Source organism: Cyrtonyx montezumae, unplaced genomic scaffold (genome assembly GCF_038088225.1).
Source record: "Cyrtonyx montezumae isolate F1298 unplaced genomic scaffold, pur_monq_1.0 scaffold_4, whole genome shotgun sequence".
Lineage (NCBI taxonomy): Eukaryota > Metazoa > Chordata > Aves > Galliformes > Odontophoridae > Cyrtonyx > Cyrtonyx montezumae.
Genome location: NW_027072045.1, coordinates 514,599 through 533,383, shown reverse-complemented (window position 1 = coordinate 533,383; position 18,785 = coordinate 514,599). Strand labels below are relative to the sequence as shown.

Below are 18,785 nucleotides of genomic sequence, written 5' to 3'. Positions count from 1 at the left end.
GCCCTGCAGGTCCCCGAGCTGCAGAGTGATGTGTCCCCTGGCACGTCCTGTCAGCAAAGGGCAGCATTAACCAGCTCCGGGTGGCACAAGCTGTATTTTACCAGGATGTAAATCTGAAACAAATCCTGCACTCAGTTAAAAAGTGCTGTACTTCATTTTTGTTGTTAATGTTAACACTAACCTTGCGACATGCCGACTGTACTTATATATATATACAGTCACACCTCTCCGTAATGCATATTAATGTTCTTTTGCTATTCATAGCCATACTGGTATTTAAGGACATGCATCAACCTCTACATAACCCTGAGCAGCAGGCACACACTTCATAGAGTCACAGAATGGTTTGGTTCAGAAGGGACCCTTAACATCACCCAGTTCCAGCCCCTGCTGCAGGCAGGGACACCTCCCTCTAGCCCAGGCTGCCCACAGCCCCATCCATCCTGGCCTTGAGTGCTTCTGGGCAGGGAGCATCCACAGCCTCCCTGAGCAACCTGCTCCAGTGTCTCAGCATCCTCACAGCAAAGGATTTCTTCCTGACATCTAGTCTAAATCTCCCCTCTTACAGTGTAAAGCCACTTCCCCTCACCCTGTTGCTACCTGCCCTTATAAGAAGTCCCTCCCCAGCTTTCCTGTAGTCCCCTTCAGGTGCTGGAAGGCCGCTGGGAGGTCTCCTCAGAGCTTTCTCTTCTCCAGGCTGAAGAGCCCCAGCTCTCTCAGCCTGTCCCTGCAGGGAGGTGCTCCAGCCTCTGGTCATCTTCGTGGCCCTCCTCTGGACCCACTCCAACAGCTCCATGTCCTTCTTGTGCTGGGGACCCCAGAACTGGACACAGTGCTCCAGGTGGGGTCTCACGAGAGCAGAGGGGCAGAGTCACCTCCCTCACCCTGCTGGTCACACTGCTCTGGATGCAACCCAGGATACGTTTGGCCTTCAGGGCTGTGAGAGCACGCTGCCAGCTCATGTTGAGTGTTTCATCAATGGACGCTCCCAAATCCTTCTCCTCAGGGCTGCTCTCAAGCCAGGACTTTAATTATGTTATCATAGATAGCAGATAAACCAACATAAGCATGACTAATATACAAATGGGAATTCCCATCCCAATTATAGCCACAGCGACGTTGTATGGGAAGTGCTGAGTCACGGCTGAACCACTGACTGAGCACGTGGAGAAAAGACCAGCCAGCCCTGGAGGTGAAGGCAATTCACCTGCAAACCTCATGGAAGGGCTGACTGCCACGAGGAGGGGTGTCCTGCTGGGGATTCCTCCTTTGTGGAGTCCTTCTGCAGGCATACACCTTCAGAGGGGGGCGAGCATCCTTCCTTTCATAACACCTCCTCGTCGCACTGCTCCCGCTGCCATTACACATGTGCTGCAACACGTGGCAGCAGTACCTAGACCTGGCTGAGTCAAGCCATGGATGTTGCATCCTCAGTACCTCGTGCAGAATGATTGAAATCATCCAGCTCTAAGCATCACGGTACAGCTGTGTGGCAGCGTGGTTATTGTGTAATTATTATTTTTTCCTTCTGAAGGGCCTTTTGTGATGCTAGCATGGAAAAGTACTCTTTTTTCCTTCTTTTGTGTATGTTCTTCTGGAAGTTCATGGCACCACGTCAGAATAACGCTTCCTAAATGAGTCTGTGGCACTCGGTCAGGGCCACATGAGCTTGATGCACTCAGATCACGAGGTGATTTCAGCAGGAGCAGATTCAGGATTACATGAAAACTGCAAATGTAATATTTCCTATGTTATAAATGCTTGATCTCTGCACATCACACCCACCTCAGACCTGGGGGGGATGGCAGATACGTCCAACTGAGAGACTGAAGGGGCTGAGCTGTAGAAATGGAGGGAAGTATGTAACGTGGTATATTCCATTTTATTTTCTCTTATTTGAAGGCAATAATTTCTATCTATTGATGTGTCACAAGAAACAGCAAAGTTACAAACCACACTGACCCCAGTGCTGGTGCAATGCTGACACAAGTGGAATATTTTAAAGTGAGAGAAACCCTTTCATCCAATTCTGTCATAAGAAATAAAACCTGAGTATTAATGGCTTACATGTTTTTGCATGTGAGCTCACACAAACGCGAGCTCTGAACTGACCCAGTTCTTTATTTTTATGGCTCAGAAGATGTCTTCTCTCTGCTCCTTCTAAAACGGGAGCAGTTGCTTCCACAACGTTGGCTTTTTATAGACACAGCATTCGTTCTTGCGTGTGATATTTTCTTGCTCCATCTGAAAACAAATATCAGCAAAGGAAGCTCTTGAGATGTGAGAGCACACGAGCAACACAGCACAGCCACCCAAAGCACAGATACTTCTTTCTTTGCCTTAAAGGCAAAGCTTCAGATTTGACTTTAAGGCTGACTCGGTGTGGTACTTGGTGCTGGGTGGCTCCTCTGGGGCTGGGGGTCCTATTCACCCCATAATGAGGATGGAAAGCGTGGGAGAAAGAAGCCACGAGGTGCTTGTCTTTGCTGTTTCCCTCCATTGTCACTTGCTGTAACGCTAGAGGTGTGCACGGCAAGGAAATGAAGCAGGCTTTGGGATGGGGCCTGACCTTACAGCACAGCTCACGTTCACTCTGCAGCCTCTGGCAGCCTCTCAGGAGGAGCATCGTAAGGAGTGGGGGCAAAAGATCTTCACAGCTCACAGTGCTTTCCCTTTCCTAAATAACAAGCATTACAGGTTTTCTGTTTGTGCAGAGTTCACGGGAAAGGAAAAGATGTAAGCAATTTCTTCCATCAGCTGGAGAGCTGAGATGCTCAGCAGGAGTGGCTTAGCACCAGCACTGAGTGCTCGTGGGAAGTCTGAAATGGCTTCCAGCAAGCAGGATGCTTGCTGCTGGCACCAGCCCCTTCCCTTCGTTGCCAAGGGACAGGTATCCATAGCAGAAGTGGCTTAGCTGTCCGTCTGAACATGGCAGCTCTGCTTGCTGGCCTTCTGCTCAAATGCCATCAGGGATGCTTGGCTGTGTTTAACTGTATGAGCAGGAACAGTGTGTGAGGGGGGGGAAAGCTGCTGATTAGTTCAGGATTGTGAATAAACGTGTGAAACTAAAGGGAAATAGGTGCTATCTGCTGTCACTTAAGGATGAGTCACTCAACAGTTGCATTTGACACTGCTGAATATCATACAGACATGAATATTTTTCCTTCTACTTACATTTCTGTGTCAATCAGCAAGCAGTGGTATCAAGTAGCATTAGTCGGCTCAGGAGGAGATGCACCTCCTGGGAAGGGATGTCTGCTCAGGAATAGATGAGCACGTAGATCTCCAAATCACGAGTGAAAGACAGAAAGGCAGGGAGTGAGAAGTGCAGGGGTTTGTGAAAGCAGCAGAGGTACCATGGCTCAGAGGTAGTGCTGAACGCCAGCACCCCATGAAAGCAGGTAATTCAGCTGCTGATGAAACCCGCCCTGGAAGCAGAGAGGTGCTCGCTCCTGCCCCCAGCCAGCCCTTGGGCTCAGTGCCTCATCTCCGCATTTGCTGTAGCATCCTTCATGGCTTCTTCACACATTGCTGCCTACGGGAACAAGTTTGGTAACTCTGGGCTGTGATTTGAGCACACTGTACATATCTCCTGCTCTGGTTTTCGTCACTTGGAGTGCTGCTGTTGCAGTCCCTGTGCTGCACTCAGCTCCAGGCACATCTCGGAGCACACAGCTCTGTCTGTTCCAGGGCTGGGGCATTCCCACAGCACCCGGTAGTAACTCTGGCTTTTCAGCACACCCCTCCAGGAGTTAGTATTATTATTAATGACTGATGCATTTATTTATTTGACCACTGAGATCAGCACCGTACACCTCAACGCTCCATCTCAGCAACAGCAGTAATTCCTGTTCTGCCCAAAGGCCGCAGGCGTCCGCACGCTGTGTTCACTGACGCCAATGGGACTGTTTCCTTCTGAATAGGAGCACAGAGGGTAACACAGAAGGCAGCAGGCACTGAGTGCTCAGAGGATGCTAGGTGTCAACATGCAGAGCTTTGGACGCTATCTAAAGAAGGCAGTGTTTGTGTGTCTCATTAAATTTGGCTTTGGTTAGCTAGCTCGGGGCTCCGAACACCAGCACGGTTTTGCAGATGCCTAATTCACACTGATGTGTCTCACTACTCAAAGTCGCAGATGTGCAAAGTTGGGTCTCTGAAGTGCTCTTGAGGCTCCAAGGACCAGCTTGACTTGTCTGGGTCAAAATACTTGGTGTTATGACCACTAAATTCACTTCTTTATTACAGTGAAATCTCAGGTGAGATTAATAGCGAGTCCTTGTGACAAACTGCAGTTGTTCTGTTCCTGTTGCTTCGAGATGGACGTGGAAGGGATTTGGGTGTGCACTGCTTGGGCATTCTTATTTTCTAATGAAATAGAAGCAACTCTAAAAATCCAAATGCCATTCTAAACCACTTTTTGGTTCATTTCTGACATCACTGCGGAAAATTTCATTGTAATATTTTGACTGAAATTACTGAGAGAGAATCCACGTCAAAACCCCTTGGGTTGCAGCCCTCCTGGTAACTGCTGTGGGGAGAGCCTGCACCCACGGCTCGAGCTCCCTGCGTGGACACAGCACACCAGATCATCTACGGCAGCTTCTGCCCTCTGGTTACAGCAGAAAGCAGTGCAGTCAGAGCCAGGCTGTGCACAAAGTCAGCGTGGAAGAAATGGAGGCAGTGCAGCCCCTCTCCCCCCCCCAGCTTGCTGCTCGACGTGGCTGTGTCTGTGTCTGTGCAGTGATTCCCTCCTGCTGCAAGGACCTCAGCCTTTGGGGAGCAGCTATTTGAAATTCTGGTTTTATAGCACTTCAGTGATTTATTTCAACCTCCCCCTCCCAAGGTATTCATTCACCTTGCAGTCTCCCAGTGCTGTGAAATATTTATTCACCCGCTGAATCCATTCTGAACCTCACAGCTGTACTGTTTTCCCATTTCAGACACTGGGGCCAATGCTTGTGTCCTTGCGGTGCCCCCACACGCTGTGGCTGTCAGTGGGTGCTGGGGACACTGCTGGAGCTGCTGGTCAGCCCCAAGCGGTGCTGTGTTCAAAGCTCTCAGTGATCAGCACCTGCTCAGCTATGGCTGATGATCTTTAATATTTCAGTGGTTTGAACAAATCGTTAAACAAAGAAAGGCTGAGGGAGCTGGGGGTGCTCAGCCTGGAGGAGAGAGGGCTCTGGGGACACTGCTGCTTTCGGGTTCTTGAAGGGAGCCTGTGAACAGGGGGGAGAGTGACTTTTTGTGAGGGCAGGTGGTGACAGGACAAGGGGAAATGGCTTTAAACCAAAAGAGGGGAGATTCAGAGGATGGTGAGGCCCTGGCACCAATGCCCAGAGCTGTGAGTGCTCTGTCCCTGGAGGTGCCACAGGCCCTGGGCAGCCCGAGCTGGGGGGAACACCCAGCCTGCAGCAGGGGTGGGGCTGGGGGGCTATGAGGACCCTTCCAGCACAGCCATGCTGTGACTGCATGAACGTAGTGGCTGCAGAGACCTGTGCACTCATCCATTCTGTACCTCTCTGCTGCAGACGGGTGCCCAGTATCTCAGGAGCTGTCAGAAGCTTTGCAGCCCAGAGAGCAGCAGAGGTTTGCAGAGTGTGGCCATGGTTCAGCTGTGCTAGCAGCAGCAGGAGCGCAGGAGCTGGTCCTGGAGCTGTGGTCCCTCTGTGTGCAGCTCATTGTACCTGGACGGGATGTCTTGCTCTGTGTTGCCTAATGATGAGCTTATGCTGTCTGGAACAAGCTGAGCTTTTTGTTCCTGACCTGGACGTGGCATTTCCTGGAGCAGCAGCCACAGGTTGCACCTGATGTGCAGGGTGCTGTGCCTGCAGCACGCCAGGCACCAGCTCCTTTACGCTGGCTCTGGTCCCCCAGCCCTCCTACCCCTCTGTGAGGTGTTCCCCATGTGTATGGGGCTGCTGCCTCAGGGATGCTCAGAGCGGAGGATGCTGTTCGCAGTCACGCAGCTCCTGGGCTAATAATAAGACGCTGCCTCTCCTCTTACATGCAGCAGGGATAGAGGTTGAGAATTTTTTTCTCTCTCACTCCACCTGATTCCCATGCAGGCCTGCCATTGATTTTCCCCAAATAAACTGCCTCCCGTCATCATAACACAACCAGATGGGGAGGGTTTAGTGAGCACACCCCAGGAGAGGCCGGCGGAGAGACGGACGCGGGGAGCGGATCCTCCCCGTAACGCCGGCACGGGTTGGTAAGTTCCATCTGAAAAATGCAAAGCTGCTCCGTGTGCTGAGTCACAGCCCCCAGTGCCGGAGGGAACGCAGCGTTGGCAGCTCGCAGGTGAGGCACTGCTGCTCAGCATCCCTCCGGAGCCGATCCCTTCCAGCCGCCTCCTTGCAGGTGTGCTTCTGTCCGCAGGAGGGTTTGCGTCTCGCAGCGTGCGGGGCCAACGCGGTGCAGACCCTGCCGGCAGCCCCCCCCGTGCCCCCAGCCTGGCTGGGTGAGCAGCACAGCCCCCTCTGTGCCCCCCCCTGCAGCCCAACCCCACCGCGGATGGCGGTGCCGGGCGCGTCGCTCCGGCGCTGAAAGCACAGCTCCGTTTAGATTCGCTTCCGTAGCGCGTTCCGGCGGTTCAGACGCACAGCCGAGGGCTGTTTGCTTTCTGAAGCTTTTCCGTCGTCTTAAACCTACAGAACTGGGGTGAAATCCAGAGCGTGAGTGTGCATGGGGGGGATGGGAGGAGGGAGCGGGGCCCCGGCAGCGTTCCCTGACCACCATTAAAGCGCAGCATTTGGCTTTGGAAAGTAGCCCCGTTCGTGCTACGGAGATAGAGATTATCGAGATGGAAAAGCAATCTCTGGCTGTGATCTCAAATTCAGACATGGACGTTTAATTGGCGGTCCCTAATAAGTTGCAGATTTGTGTTTTATGGACAAAACACTTCAAAAGTAAATATTAAATTTAAGGCACCGTGACTAAATGTGTTTTCCACGTACTTTTCTATCAAGTTTATAAAGTGAGTGAGAACCGACGTCCGCAGGGGCTGTGGTTGGTGCAGCACTACACAGAAACAAACTTCTCGATGTTTTATTTTCCTTTTGTTTTTAAGCAGCAGATGCACTTTGGCTCCTTTTGTTCTCCAAAGGAGAGGCAAAGTGGTGCGTGCAGGCTGAGCGATAGCTGCTGAGGCTTCCCAGGGCAAGAGAGCTGAGGTCGTGGGCTCGGTGTGCTTGTTCCTCGTGGCCACCTGAGTACTGGATGCTTTCCTGAGCGGCGTGATCCAGGCAGTGCTGAGCCTGGCTCTGTGCCACGTCCTCTCCATCAGAGCAAGGTGGGCTTGCAGCCCAGGCCAACTGCAGTGTTTGCACTCTGCCTGTGGCCCCGGGAGCTGCACAGCCCGAGGCACGCGGCCGGGCCGGCCTGCTGGGCTCACACAGGGCTTGGTGTGAGCACTGAGTGCTGACATGTGCGTGGCTCTGGCCATGGACTCGGAGCTGGTGCCTAGCCCAGGCAGGATGCTCACAGCTCTGGCTGCTCCCATGCTGATGTGACACAAAAAATGGCAATGTTTTTCCCATTGGGGGATTTAAATATAGGCACGGATTCGTTCTGCGATGCTCATTCGATGCGAGCTGGGGTTGGGGTGAGGCCTTCCCAGAAACAAGGATGATCTCCATCCTTCTGGTTGTGCTGAGAGAGAAAGCAGAACCCAACCACAGCAGTGAGCGGTGCACTACAAAGGCTGCATAATTATACTGATATTTCCTGTGCTCCTTTCAGTGCTCACCAGCCCAGGGAGTGCTCAGGTTCTGCGTCTGTGAAGGATTTATGCAGCTATGTTCAAAGCAAGGCTTTCAAAACAGCTACTAATACTAATATACATCTCTTTTGCTCTTGATGATGCTTGAGAGGCATTTGCAGCAAAACTTGTTGCTCTTATGCTTCTCTTTCTCAGCCCACGCCCACGGAGGCAGAGCAGAGCTGTCCAGCAGCGTCCCAAGGAGGCTGGGGCGGATGGTGTGGGTCCTGCTGTGCCCCACAGGGCTGCAGTGGGGCACAGAGCCTGGGAGCAGCACTGCGTCGTGCCGGTGGGAGCAGTGGGGTGGGGGCTGCTGCTGGTGCCTGCAGGGCACGATGCAGAAGGGAAGGTTCAGCTTTCCTCTGCAAAACCCGTAACCGTCTCCTGCCAGCATCCCTCATAATCTCGGGTGGTTTCTCGTTCTTGCATTATTGTGGAGAAAATCACAACTGCTGTTCTCGCTCTCATAACATCAATAATTTATAACTGCCTGCTTAATGTCTCCCAAACAAATCGCTGACCCCAATTATTTACTTCCTGGCTGCACCTTTCATTTTAGATGAGTGCCAGTGTAACTGGGGTGCCCAGCACTTACCTTCCTGCAACACTGCAATGCTTTTCATCTCATTTCCCATCTTGCTTTTCCTACCTAATATCTTGTTTACGTAGCTGCTGCACAACAGATGTCCCCGGCAATGACTCGATCTTTCCTTCTCAACCTCTGTCTGCAGGATATGCCAAATCATATTTTTAAATATAGATTATCTTGTACTCTTCATATTGAATTTTGTGTTGCTTAGTTACCCAATTTTCTGCGGTTATTGTTTTAATTTTTTCTTCTTTTCATCTTGCTTTATATCCCTCCCTGATCTTGATGGACCTCGGTAACCCCCTGTTATCATCAGATTTTGATAGCCCGTCCTCCACTCTTTCCACAGATGGCCAGCAGTGTCCCAAGCACTACCAGCCCACCCCCAGTGCAGGCGGCTCAGACCAGAAAATGCTGAATTTAAATAGTATTTAGGGTGGTGAAGCCATGGCACTGCTGCCCAGAGCTGTGCTGCCCCATCCCTGGAGGTGCCCCAGGCCGTGGCCAGGCCCTGGGCAGCCTGAGCTGGGGGGCACCCAGCCCACGGCAAGGTGTGGGGCTGGGGGGGCCCTGAGGTCCCTTCCAACCCAGCTGTGCTGGGATTCTGTGGTTACCCAGATGCATCAGCAAACAAATAACTAGGAAAGAGCTCTTCTGTAGCTGTGCTCTGTCTGCAGGCAGAGATGTCCGTGAGAGGATTCCACCACTCTGTGATACAGCATTTTTCACGAAGAAAAGCAAGGCCAGCACTATTTCCAGCCTGAACAAGTCTTTGGGAGCTGGCATTGCTGCCAGGAGATGCCACGTGGGAATGAGTGCTTTTGTTCCCAGTGCTTATGGGCCAGAAGAGCCCGTGTGGTGCTGCAGGTTTCCTCTTTGGTGGAGGGTTTTGGCACTTAGCGTTGCATAGGCTAACAAAGGCCATGGCACTCATGTAGGGTAGGTCCCTGGGGTGGGTAAATGAACTCAGGCAGTGGAAAGGGGGAGTGAACAGCAGCCTTTATTCATGTTCCTCTAACTTCTGGTACCCATGTCTTCATTGTGAGCAACACAACTATTTCAGTGCAATCTGTAACCAACATCTAAGGGTTAGCAGCTATTGGAAAGGAAATGCATGTTATATAGGTGTGCATGTTCTTGCAGGAAATTAAAAGCAAGTTGGGAAACTAAGCTGCCAGTAACAGAGATGATAGATCCACACAGTGATGCTGGGCAACTGGGCTGACACCAGGCTGACACCGGGCTCCAGACTCTCACTTCTCAACACCTGACTCTACAAACTGGAAACATCCATTTTCTATTTCATTTTGTGTGTGTGCACTTTTTATCTCTATTTTCATTCATTGGCACAGTACTGTAAACCTGGACAGTTCCCATACTTGGGCAGCACTCAGAGGTCAAGCCTTGCTGCCAAATCTGTTCTTCTCTATTGGATTAACCACAGAAGTCCGAGACTACGAAGGGTGTTTGGGACCAGATTTCACTTGGGGGGTGGGCTGTACCGTTTTGGGTTGCTGGTATTTGATTTTGAAGCCATATTTGGCCTAGCTGAGAGATGAGGTCTTTCTCACTGTTTGTCATAGCATCAGACTCTTTCATCTGTCACACTTTCACTACAGGTTTTTAAATGAAAATACTGAGAACCTGTGGTAGAAGTGTTGGTCCATTATAGAGACGTGCTTAGCAATATGCATTTCCTTACAGTTGTGCTGCGGGGGGCTCAGAAATCAAGGGCTTCTTCATTGAAATAACCTCATTGGGGTGGGGGTGCCACATTTCACTTCACATTTTAGGGTTTCGCTGTACAAGAACAGCCAACGTTCTGCTTACACTCCATTAATTATGTTAGCACCCTGTGCTGAAGTGCGGGGTTTCTATTCCTGGCCTGGCTGACCCAACTCTTGGCTCTGCATCTGGCAGCCAATGTTGGTGCCATTGTGCCCCTGGCAGCTTGCTGCTGACACAGAGCAGGCATTCCCACCTTGCTGTCTGATTTTAGCCTGCTGCATGCAGTATGGCAGCAGATACTTGGATGCTGTTGATTTTATTTTCACCTAGGAATATCAGATGTCTCTTGAAGGTGGGTAGGAGCTGCGTGAGCCCCCTGGTGCTGTTGGAGCTGTAATCCTCTGTGTGTGTTTGTTACTGGTTCTGCTTGCAGGAGGCAACGTTAATTTTGTTTTTCAGATGAACCACCTTCTGAGTTGATCATTCAACTTGTTTTTACATTTATTGCTCCTGACATTTAGCAAAGCTTTAGTAGGATCAATTGTAAAAAGTCCATTACAGTGAGGGTGGTGAGGCAGTGGATCAGGCTGCCCGAGATGTGGTTGGTGCCCATCCCTGGAGTCTTTCAAGGCCGGGCTGGATCAGGCCCAGGGCAGGCTGCTGGAGCTGTGGTGTCCCCATGTAGAGCAGGGAGCTGGGCTAGATGGCTTTCAGAGGATCCTCTGATTCTAATTTACATCCCCCTTGTTTGTAACTCTGCAGTTGCATTTTGAGTACGGTAACGTGTGTAATGATCCTCCATGGAAGTCAGCCCATCCCTGCCAGCTCGTCTTGGTTAAAGAAAATGTTTAAAAGATGACAGAGCTTCTGTGCTGGAAAAATATTTCCCTAAAGGAATGGGTTCCTGGCCCTGCTTTAGATGGGCCTGGTTCTGTCCTGCTGAATGGAAGTCTCAGCTCCCTGGCTGACCTACTCCGTGGAGCTGCAGAGAAATGGATATCTGCACACGAATAAAATTGACCAGGAAGATTGATGCAGCATCTCAGATCAAGCCAGCTTTTAAAACAGAAATCAGATTACAGCTTAAAAATCCCCCACCCTGTGCATGCAGAACCACCTCTGAGCAGAAGTCACGTTGCTGTGGTCAGTAGGGTTTCCCATCCACACCACCCCAGCCCCACAGCAGTGCCCACCCCATAGCTGCTGTGCTCTCCACCGGGGACCACGTGCCCCGTTGCTGCAGGGTTCGGTGGTGTCCCTGTTTCATCCCCTGGGAGGTTGATTTGCCTTCAGGACTTTGTTCAGTCCTGTCCTGAGGCCTGGAATGACTCAGGCTTTTTCTGTTTTTGTTGCTGCTGTTTAAATCTAATTTGTTTCTTTAAATTTAACTTGAAACTTTCTTTTTCCCCTCCTAGAGTTGGAAATGTCAGACAGATAACACTTTTCCCTTTCCATGTGGTTACCCAGCACGGATCACAGCACACGCTGGCTTGTGGCTTGGCTTGGCAGCACAGATGTGCACAGAGCTGCTCCCAGGGCAGGTGTTCCTTCACCAAACAGCAGATGCTCAAAAGGGGCCCTCAGGTGCCAGAAGCAGACCCAGAGAGGAGGAAAGGATCTATCAGAGGGCTCTGTTCACCCCGCTGCCCCATTCTCCCCACAAGCTCCTTTTCCTCGCTTTATTAATCATTTTCTGCTTGCTAAATATTTCTGTGTTCTCATAGCAGGTACTCTATAGTATTAAAATGTGCCACCACAGAATTGTAGGGGTTGGAAGGGACCTCTAGAGACATCTAGTTCACCCCCCTGCAAAAGCAGGTGTATAGCCAGAAAGGTTATCATAGAGGAAAGAGGCAATCAAAAATAAGAGAAATGTTCAACCACGTCCCAGGCTCACAGTGAAAAAACTCCAAAGGAGCAATCTCCAGAACAATATTATTCCCCAGTGGGGTCAGCCCTTACGTGGGGTCTGGGAGAGGTGGGCTCAGACTCCACCCCTCCTGCTCACACAGTGCATTGCCTTCACCTGTGCTCTGTGGCTGACTCTGCTCAGCTCAGGTGATCCATCGGTGCTTCAGGCCGCGATCCAACAGTTCCCATAGAGCAGGCAATGTCCATGTACCGAAGTCCAAAGTGCCATGTCACAGAGCAGTGTATTCTGACTGCTTGTTTGCCCACAGTGCTCAGCAGCAGCACAGGTAGCACGGCCCAGGCAGCTCCCATGGCAGGTGGAGCACTGCCGGCACTGGCTGCTGTCCCCAGGGTCACCCAAGGTAGTTTCAATCACTCTTCTCATGTTTGAAGAACCAAAGGATTTCTGTTTTTCGTTTAGATCTGTCCCCAGCTATTTCAGATTACAGCAGATTCATTTTGGATCATGTGAGATCGCTGGTGAGATTCAGGAAATGAATAGTCCGGAGCACATAAATCAAAGCTGCTTCTGGAAATTATTTCCTGCCATATGCTATTACTTTGTTATGTGACAGAAACTGGTGTACCTGCAATTATCCCAGCTAATTAGGTAACAGCACATACAAATATGGTGATGTTTCTTATAGTTTTTCCACTCCAGTTCCTGCGTTGAGAGGCTGAGTGCTGCCCCCTTCCCGTGCTGAGAAACCCCACGTTGTGATGCTGAGTGCCAAACCCACAGCCACAGTAATCCAGCAGTGCGGAGCCCCACTCCGCCCGCAGTGTGCACACACCCCGTCCTGTGCTGGCACCCAGGATGTGCCCCCAGCAGTGCTCTTGATTTGATACGACTTTTACTTTCTTTCCTCGTCAGCTTATGGACCAAGGGATGTGCTCCCTGTTAAATAAGGGGGCAGAGGCGTGCTGAGATTGGAGGGGGGACCTCAGCAGCTGCCAATGCATGGTAATTTCAACTGGTGAAAAAAGAAGTTTGAAAGAATCCGATCCTCAAAGAATGAGCTTTTGCAGGATGAACGGGTGGCATTAGAGCACACAGGCATCCGAAAGCTGGCAGTCAGCTTCCTACCAAAGTTCTTGTATGCTGCTGTTAAATGCATTTCTGTTGGTGCAGTGCTGTGCACAAATCTGGTTACAAGTGGAACAAATGCTCCAAATAAAAATCCATCTTTTTCCCTTGGAAAACCACAGGCTGAGGGGATCCATCCGCTGCCGGCGCCGTGCTGCACTGCCTGACCCTCGATGCTGAGTTGGCCGGGGAGGAGTCACTCTGGAAATCAGTCATGTTTATGAAATGTGAAATGCAGGGCTGTTTGTTGCCACAGCTGAGCCTGCTATTTACAAACTCATTCATAAATCGAACAGCTCCGAGAACTGAAATCTTTCTGTGACAGCGTCGCAGTGAAGCACTGCCTGGTGCTCGCTGCAACCCAGCTGTGCTGAGCGTTCGTGCTGAAGAGGGTTGGAGGGGTACCATTAAACTGTTGTCTGGCTCTATTAATAACATGCTTAAAACGTTCCCATAAAGTGCTTTTGGGTCACGCGATGCCATCTGCGTTACAGTTGCCTGTGGTTAATTACATGGGGATGAATTCCTTGGGAAAATGGATGGCACTGTGCGGACAGTTTGTTTGTGATGGAGATAATGGGATGACACAGCACTAAGCCGAGAGAGTGAAGTCTAAAGTGCATCCCTCCTAATAATCCCAGGCACATCAGTGATGGTACTCCAAGCTGCTCTAGTTTACCTGGGCAGCCAGATGGGTGTACAGCTGTACCACTACTGTAAAACCCCAACGGATCTGTGTACCCAATGTCCTGCAGAGTACCTAAGGAGAAAAGTTCTCTCCCTACATATCAGCTTCTGCCTCTGATTTTAAATTTCTTCAGCCATTTGTCCATAGGAGATGTAAGAGACGAGGAGATGTCCTGCTCAGGTAACATAAACCTGTGGTGTTAGAGCAGCAGGTTCTACACACTGAGGTTTGGGAACAGCTACGCCTTCTCCTTCTTACATCCTATTAATGCCTTCTGTGTGTACTATGAACCATTTGCTACTCACAGATGTGACACACAGCTGTGTTTTTCATTTAAAGACACACACACGAGAAAAAAAGGAAAGCCCACAAATAACTGTAAGATTTAAGATGAAAAGACAGTGGGTGAGGTTGACTCGTGCGTGCGTGTGAAGCAGCGTCAGTCAGTGTGCAGGTGTGTGAGCTGTGCATATAGAGCTCCTGGGGCAAAGGGTTTTGCTGTGGATTCTGTAACCTTGGTCCACCCATCAATGAGCCAACAGTGGCTGAGGGATTAATGCTTGAGGTCAGTCAGGATTTGACATGTGCCTGTGAGAGCTGTCGCTGGCACTGACCCAACCCCGAGCACAACTCGGGCTGAGCTTCCAGCTGCAGGAACTCATTGCTGTGTGGTTTTGTGATTTTGTTTTCCTTTTTGCTGGATCGTGTTTCTTCAACAATATGTTCTAGAACGTGTTTCCTGCTGGGAGATGTCTGCTTGCTTGTTCTTCGTGATGGAAATTGAGATTAGCTCTTGTATGGCACTGTTGGATCACGGCCTGAAGCACCGATGGATCACCTGAGCTGAGCAGAGTCAGCCACAGAGCACAGGTGAAGGCAATGCACTGTGTGAGCAGGAGGGGTGGAGTCTGAGCCCACCTCTCCCAGACCCCACGTAAGGGCTGACCATCAGTAGGGAAGAGCCTCTTGTTGGAGATCCCTCCTTTGGAGTTTTTTCGCTGTGAGCCTGGGACATGGGTGAGCAGTCTGTCTCTTTTCATTTATTCCCTTCTACAGTGGTAATTCTTCTCATTATATCTCTTAACTACCATACTATTTGAACTGATTATTCTGTTAACTATGCTTCTACTAACAGCTCTAGAGCAGCCTGCTGCTGATGAATCTGGTAGGCAGACAGGGATTTTCTGGCATGTGTGAGAGCACTAGCCCTTCTTAGAGCAGAAGTCTCCAGAGCAAGATGCAATTTCCCAGCCATGTGGCACTTGATTGGACATAAGGTGCTGAGTGCAGGGCTCCTGCACACTGAACTCCTCCTTTGTGACGGGCTCCTCTCTGCTCTGCTTTTACCCGAACTCATGTGAGATTTTGTTTTAAACCCAGAACTTTCTCAGCAGAAGTGTGATCGAGGCAGATATGCCCCTTTGGAACTTTGGGATATCTACATTTGGTCTTGTTAAGCATATATATAAATCCATATACAGACTTAAAATCTAGCTTGACTCGGCTTAATACTTACATCAACAGCATAAAGACAAAGATCCTTGTGACACACGTGAGACACACAGCCAGTGTAACTCTATGTGCCCGACAATACACATCCTGGCAGTTACTCCTTGATCCGAGGGCTGGCTGCCTGCTCAGTGTTTTACCATGGCATTTCCAACGGCCTTTCTCCTCCTCATGCTGCAGCTGAGCCACGTATTAGTTGTGACAAACATTCATGCAGTGAACATGTAGGTTTTGGGTGGCCAAACTGTGCTGAATTGACAGATCGGGGATAACATTTAAGTCTTCATGAAAATGAGGAAAAATTGATGGTAACGTTTGTGCAAGTTTCTGTTGCACAGTCTGAGGAGTGAGAACCTGGGTTACAGAGCTGGGCTGTGTGAGCTGACAAGGTGACCACTGCCAGGTGTGTGAGCTGCTCCAGGCTGGGAAGAGGTGTATAGTGCCAGATAACAATTTAATGGTGCCTCTCCAACCCCGTTCTGTGTGAACACGCAGTGCAGCTGGATTGCAGAGAGCACTTCTTTATCATGAGAGTCTATAGGGGAGCACAAAAGTTTGTGTGAATAGTGTTATGCTTAAAATATTGGTGCTCTGGGCAGCAGTTTACTCATTTATTTTTAGTTGTGGTGAAACCTTGATTTCAGAAACACTTATCTAGAAAACATGTTTTCCAATTAGTCTTGATGTCTGGACTGCAAGTCAGGAGGCAAAAGGATGATGAGCCCTGCCAGAGGCAGCGTGCCATGCATTATTAATGCTACTTTCAATATCAAACATACCAGGAATCATACACGTACTATATTCTCCCAGCATCAGAAGTATGAAGGCCTCACTACAGAGGTGTCTCACAGATGCCCCTCTACAGAACTTGCTGGGGAAAAAAAAAAGAAAAGAGGGAATCTACCGTGGTGTCACAGCCCTGTCATGGGGAGTGCTTTCTGCCCGTTCCTGCCCAGGACCATGAGCACCATGTCCTGCCAGGCTGTGCCAGGGTGCCCAGCCCAGCTCTGCCCCTTGGAACGCTGTGCCCTGCCACCAGAGGAGCAGTGCCAGCCAGGAATGGCTGCTTCTTGTTCCTTCTCCAGCAATTCAGCCGCTCTCTTTGCTGATATCATTGTAAGGATGATGCTGTTATCTCGGGACTATTTGCCCAGGTCCTTTCTCTCTCAGCATTTGGGAGCACTGTTCCTCCAAACCTGGCAGTGGCACAGCAGCTGTGGGTGGGAGATGTGCATGCAGGCGCCGCTGTCTCAGTGTTACAAGACTGTGACTCTGAAATACAAATCACCACTTTCACACTGTGCTACAATGCTGCTTGTTCTGCTGCAGGCACAGAAGCTCGGGGCTGGCACTAGGAAGCTGCCGTGCTCTGTCCAGTCTGGTTTCCCATTATATCCCCTGGAAAAGCAGCCCTGCTTTTCCTGAGCTGTGTAAATCCCTTCCTGATCGCTAAGACAGCGAATACTGGAGGGGTCCTCTGCGTGTAGCCCAGGTCTCAGCAATAATAACATTGCTTTGGGGTATTCCCCTTTGATCTGTTATGCTGTGTTATCAGTTCACGAAGTCTGCAAGTGGGCGGGTGCACGTTTGGAGCCTGTGTGTGTCTGATTGTTCTCCCTGCAGCTGTCTTCGTGGAAAAGCAGTGCTGAGTGAATGGGTTTTTGTAACGTGCTTGTTGATGCTTCTGCTCTCTTTCATGCAGTCTCTGCTGTAAAGTCCAGCAGGGTTCTTGCTGCTTTGCCCTCTGAATCCTTGTCCTTGCAGGTAAACAGCAGCTCAGGTTATGTCCCCCAGTCAATAATCATATATATCGCTCTAAGGCATTTTAACCTTTTTGTACATAGAAGCTCAGGGGCCTGACTGCTTCTTGTCTTTGAAATGGGTCTCTCTGAAACTGGTGGACTTCCATGAATGTAGATTATCTAAAATCTGTCAATTGTTCACTAACTATTCATTAATTTGCATTGAATGAGGCAAATCTAAAGCGAAACCATAGCAGGGAGCGTTTAGTAATGCTGACATGCACAGTCCTCTGTCCCAGGCTGACTTTCCTTCCTTCTCGCCTCCTTCTCAGGGAAAGACAGACTCAGGTCTGTAATGATGAGGGCAGGGAGCACCTCTTCCCCTGTCCTGCTCCAGTGTCCACATCTTCCCTGTCAGGAGGGATGTGCGGGGCATCCCTGCTAGCCTGGGCCCTGGCCAGGCCTGTCTATGCTACACAGTACCCAGCAGTGCCTCCTGTTATAGCATCTCTGGTGGGTACTGCTGCTTCACATGAGTGCCTCCTGCTCTGCTGACTTCTCCATCCCCCACAAGTTTTTGAGCTTGAAGTGTGGCATGCAGAGTGGTTTCTCCATCGTTCTGCAGCTCTCAGTGCTGGCAGTACCCTGTGCAGGCAGATTGTTACTGCAGTATGGGCATATGCTGACCACTGTCACTGTGACATTTGTTTTTTAGCTTGCCTAGTATGAAACCTGTCACACCCGGCAAATCAGACCTCGATAACTTTTTCAACACAAATTAAAAGCTCAAATCCTGAAAGCATGAGGACACATCAGCGCTGCTGAGCCCATCTCGGATGGCTCCCACCAGCACTGCTGTGCTCACAGCTCCAGGGCTGAGCTGGGACAGCATTCCCCTGCCTGAGCCCCCAGGCTGTGTGTGCAGCAGCAGTGCAGGGCCTGCCCGGCTGCATCGCTGCTGCTCGGGTTAATGCAGTGCCTGGACATGGCTGGGGATGTAGGATGGCTCTGTGCTGTGACCGTGTGCTGTCCCCCAGAAAGCAGCTGCTGGGCTCATGCTCCTTCTAGCATGCCTCTATTAATGCTTTTGTCCTTTGCTTTCTTGTTCCAGTTCCTTCAGTTTGTTTTCTGCAAGCAAACAACTGTTCCTGTAGCTTTTGCCCTTCAAAGACAGTGGTTCTGATGTAAATTATTCTGACAAATCACTGTGTCATTAAAACTGTTATTTCTCTGGCATTCCCATACAAGCACTTAGCATTGGTCTGTGCTGCTCCTCGTTTCCCCGGGCTGTGGAGGAACCAGACTGCACTGACTGCACCCATCACTGCAACAGATTGCTTAAAAAATCACTGCAATCCACACCAATGCTTCATTCATCTCAGAAGGAAGAATTCGCTGCTGGGGGCCATGGGCTGCCCCACTTTCTTCCAGAAGTGACCTCTGTCTTAGAGCGGTTGCTGACATGCTGCATCTTCTTATGCAGAGAAGCAGGAATTTCAAACATTGAGAATACCTCCACCACCTCTGTGGAGATGTTTCAGGCTTCATCTGACATATTTTTCATTTTAATTTCTTCAAACGATTGAAAACAGTGCTTTTTTTCTATAGAAACGTGAAGGCTGCTGTTAAGCACCGTTGTGGGGGGCAGCAGAATAAGGCTGCTCGCACTGCCCTGGTTGGGTGCCCTGGCAGCAGCACAGCTTTCTCTCCACCCCATGTGCCCGGGCTGCCCACCATGCAGCAGCTCTGCCCACTTGTTCCCAAGCTTCTGC

General features: G+C 50.3%; 1 protein-coding gene across 1 annotated transcript in view; it reads right to left on the bottom strand.

The window, feature by feature from the left end:
• BNIP3 (BCL2 interacting protein 3) overlaps positions 1-18,785 on the bottom strand; it is a 139,391-nt gene that overhangs the window by 12,168 nt on the left and 108,438 nt on the right. The window lies entirely within an intron of this gene.